This window comes from Dermochelys coriacea, chromosome 6, assembly GCF_009764565.3.
Source record: "Dermochelys coriacea isolate rDerCor1 chromosome 6, rDerCor1.pri.v4, whole genome shotgun sequence".
NCBI lineage: Eukaryota > Metazoa > Chordata > Testudines > Dermochelyidae > Dermochelys > Dermochelys coriacea.
The window spans coordinates 69,167,029-69,172,219 of NC_050073.1; positions in this window are offsets into that span (position 1 = coordinate 69,167,029).

Sequence of the window (5,191 nt, forward strand, 5' to 3'; positions counted from 1 at the left end):
GGCTCAAACCAGGCAGGGCACTGAAGTCCCAAGCTGCCAGGAGAAAGAGGCTCAGAGGTAGTCTCAGCACATCAGTTGGTAGTTCCCAAGGGGTTTTCTGTGATCCAACCCATCACAATAGCTGTGACAAATTACATCAGATGAGGATCTGCCCCATTACCCAGATTTAAGTGGCGGGGAAAGGTTGATGGTTTAAAAAGATAGATTGGAAAAAAGTGATGTCTCCTCCCATGGTGGTGGTAAAATAAAATGTGGACTGTCCTTGTAAGGGAAAAGCAATAAGTAATGTATAAGATAGTATATTAATGTTTTATTTAGGGCTATCAAGCAATTAAAAATATTTGCTATTAATCGTGTGATTAAAAAAATTAATAATGATAAATCATGCGATTAATTTTGCTGTTAAACAATAATAGAATACCATTTATTTAAATATTTGTAGACATTTTCTACATTTTTAAATATATTGATTTCAATTACAGCACAGAATACAAAGTAGACAGTGCTCACTTTATATTTATTTTTGACTACAAATATTTGCACTATAAAAAACAAAAGAAATAGTATTTTTCAATTCACCTATTACAAGTACTGTAGTGCAATCTCTTTATCATGAAAGTTGAACTTACAAATGTAGAATTATGTACAAAAAATAACTGCATTCAAAAACAAAACAATATAAAACTTTAGAGCCTGCAAGTCCACTCAGTCCTACTTCTGGTTCAGCCAATCGCTAAGACAAACAACTTTGCAGGAGATACTGCTGCCTGCTTCTTGTTTACAATGTCACCTGAAAGTGAGAACAGGCTTTCACGTGGCACTGTTGTAGCCGGTATTGCAAGATATTTACGTGCCAGATGCACTAAAGATTCATATGTCTCTTCATGCTTCTACCACCATTTCAAAGGACATGTGTCCATGCTGATGACGGGTTCCGCTCGATAATGATCCAAAGCAGTGCGGACCGATGCATGTTCATTTTCATCATCTGAATCAGAAGCCACCAGCAGAAGGTTTATTTTCTTTTTCAGTGGTTCGGGTTCTATAGTTTCCACATAGGAATGTTGCTCTTTTAAGACTTCTTCTAGCATGCTCCTCACCCCATCTCTCTCAGATTTTGGAAGGCACTTCAGATTTTTAAACCTTGGGTTGAGAACTGTGGTTATCTTTAGAAATCTCACATTGGTACCTTCTTTGCATTTTGTCAAATCTGCAGTGAAAGTGTTCTTAAAATGAACAGCAAGTGCTGGGTCATCATCTGAGACTGCTGTAACGTGAAATATATGGCAGAATGCAGTAAAACAAAGCAGGAGACATACAATTCTCACCCAAGGAATTCAGTCACAAATTTAATTAACACTTTGTATTTTTAATGAGTTTCATCAGCTTGGAAGCATGACCTCTGGAATAGTGGCCAAAGCATGAAGGGGCATACGAATGTTTAGCATATCTGGCATGTAAATACCTTGCAATGCTGGCTACAAAAGCACCATGAGAATACATGTTCTCACTTTCAGGTGACATTGTAAATAAGAAGTGGGCAGCATTATGTTCCGTAAATGTAAACAAACTTGTTTGTCTTAATGATTGGTTGAACAAGAAGTAGGACTAAGTGGACTTGTAATGATGTACTCCAAAGTATTGTGGGTATAGTGGCTGTGGGCTAGATCTTCAGCTCAGACCCTTCAGAAAAGGATCTGTTTCATTCTGAGGGAGGAGACTAAATTGGCGTAGTACCAGTGAAGTAAATGGAATTATGCTAATTTACACTAGCTGTGGATCTGAACCTATGTATCTTATTCCCATAAATGGAAAGTCCCAAAAGAAGCTGTATAATGTGTCTGTCCTGTTCACTATACCATGGACTTCTGAATTGCAGTGAGCAGTGATGAAGCTATGGGGATTGTTTTGTTTTATTTGACAATTTAGCAATGCTTTTAAAAATTCTTATGATGTACAAGCCACAATTCTCTTTTTGCTTCATGTTGTGACTTTCTTTGGTGAACTATAAACAATTCCACAAACAGTGAAATACAATAGCAGACTGAGAGATAGTGCAGAATGTCTAATCCTCTGACTGGCATCACTCACATCTCCTTGGTGTGTCAGCCATTATCTTCTTCCTCCTCATTTTCATTGTCATCATTGTCATTCAGGGTTGTCATCCTGATGTCTCCCGGTGGATTATCCCTCCAACCCAGCACACGGTCTGAGCAACACTATTTAGTTGTAATATTTTTTAAAGGAAATTGATGTTTAGCTCTAGAAAGGAAATGGATAAATAATGTTGGGAGTGAGGATTTGTGTGCAGGGCAGAACTCCTGCTGTATGATACTTGATCTTGTGGTCACTGGCCAGTGGCTCAATTGCAACTCAATGAAAGAGGCCATCCATGCAAATTCCAGTTAAAAACATAATTTCTTCTTCCAGAGTATGTCTGGGTGTCTGCACATCAGTATTTTTTGTTTGTATGTATGTTCTCATCCAAGCCCAAGCTACATGCTGGCTGCATCCAAAACTCAGACTTTAGATATTTTTGCCTTTGAATTTCTTGCATCAAATGTGGCCCTACACCCATGTCAAAAATGTTGTGGGAAATTGCAAATGACTGATTAACTGATATGTTATTGAACTGGATCCCAACCACTTAATAAGAAGAGATCTTTGCAGCTGTCTGAGTTTCTGCTAAATTACAATATAAGCCCAGATGCATTTGTTTACTGTTAGTCAAATATTGGTATTGGCAAAGAACAGCTCAGTTTCATATGAGGAATGTGCTTTAAAGGAATAATATTGTGGTGAGATGACTCGCTTACAGTCAACTGCACATGTTACTGTACTACTGGCAGCAGACAAACAACAAGAATGATAAGATCAACTGTTTAAGACTGTTTCCCCCCAGTTTGCTATTTTTCACAAACAAACAACCCAAAATATTACTACTGGACTTCAGAGTTCTGGGGTGGCTTGTCTTGTGGTTGGACATCAAAAGAACCTGCTCGTGCAATGATCCTCTTCCTTCAGGGTTACATTTCTTGTTACTGTCAAAAAACAAAGCTACAAAGTAATAGAAAATGTTGCTTTTCCTCCTGTTTAAAACAATTAATAAAGGAAAAGGTAGTTTGCACTGAAAGAAAGTAAATATCAGTTTGACTTTCATTGCTAACTTTAATATAGGAGCAATGTTTGCATACTGCTGTATTCAGTCAAAACTTTATAATGGTAACTTCTTGGTTAACTTTGTTAACAATGGGTCACATTCAACATCTGATATAAGTACCTAGCCTTTGATTCAGCAAAGCATTCCTATTCAGAAAAGCATTTGAATACGTTTAACTTTAAACACATGCTGAAGTTCCCTTGATTTTAATTGGACTTCAAGCATGTACCGAAGTTAAGCACATGCTTAAATGCTTTGCTGAATAGGGATGGCCTCAAGCATGTGCTTAAGAGTTTTGCTGCACTGGGGCCCTTGGTCCCACTGAAGTTAATAAGAGATGCTCATCAACATTCAGGAGCAGAATGTCACCAAATATGTTCTCTTGTACTTTCAACAAGCAGATGAGGATCTTATGTTCTTTCATGACAATCACATACACAGTAGGAAAGAGATTTGTTGAATTCATTCTCACTTACAAAATGGGAGAAGAGGGATAACTGCACCATCATACTCTGAATGAATCTCTGAATTACCTTTGTATTAGACAGTTGAAGCAGGATTAAGTTACAATGAGAAGGAACAGAGATGTATTTACCACAACATGTGGCCATTATAGCAAAATGCTTTAGTCAAATACAGACCCACCCTTCTATTCTTTCCATCTTTTTTTTTAATTAGAAGGAAAAGATCAATTAATAGGGTAAAATATAGGGATTTAAATAAAAAAATTACAAATCCTGTATGATTATCTGATTTTTTATTTTAACTGTCAGTGAAAAGAGCAGTAGAAGGCACATCTATGCCAGACATAATAATGTGAAATGAATAGAACTAGTCTGGTGCTGATATGTTCAGAAGTTGAACATTATATATATATATATATGAAATTTCTGTGCTGTCATTACACATCTTAGAAATATGTATCTAAGATAACTAACATAACCAATGAATAAATTGTATGTACCCCAGAGAAGAAAGATTAACTGCATGCTAGGAATTGTTGAGTCTGTGGCTTTCAGGCACTGCATTTTGAGTTAAATGCTGTTTTAAAAAGTATCGAAACATAGAAATTAATAATGGACATTGTGATTATATTTTAATGTGGAGGAAAGCTTGAAAATTACAATGTATTTGTTAAATTCTTCTTACTGAGGAGCTGATGGAGCAGCCTCTATCACAACTGTGTTGTGAATTTGTTTGAGATCAGCAGGCTACATTGTACTGCACTGCTGGGCGGTAAAACAAAAAGTAATTGCCTGCATGTTGTTTTTAGTAATTCTGCAAGGTATCAGCAGTGGGTCAATGCAACAGCTGTTACACAACATGCACATAGATAGTGACGTGGACAACTTTATGTAGAACACAGAAATGAAAAGGTTCTGTTTCATTCTGAGGGAGGAGACTAAACAACATTGCCTCATATAGTTATTTCCATGATTTTGTTGCAAACAATTTCTTGCATTCAAGCAAGAAAGAAATGTTGCCAAATTACTTTGAACATGAAATGATCCATGAAGTCTTTGAGTCCTTCAGACAACTGAAAAATTAGTTTACCCACTTGAAACTCACAAGCCTGCTGCTGCTGTTGTAAACTAGCTGGATGCTGTACACATACTAGATGCACAGTGTATATGAAACATGTGAGGATCCTTTCCATCTTCAACTTGTGTTAGTCTTTTCTACATCACAAAGTCAGTGTCAACTCCTGCAGATCTTTACTCATTGCTGTACTCCTTACTCATGTCTGTAGTCCTGTTGCCTTACTCATATGAGTAAGGACCACCGGTATGAATAAGTGCATGCAGGATCAGGTACTTATACAATACCATTTAGAACTGTATCCTACTATGACTTGTGTCTCCTAAATTCAAACCACATACAGCATAATTTATATGGAAAAATGGCTATGGCTGACTGTCATAAATATAAAGGAAAGGGTAAACACCTTTAAAATCCCTCCTGGCCAGGTGTAAAGGGTTAAGAAGCTAGGATAACCTCTCTGGCACCTGACCAACATGACCAATGAGGAGA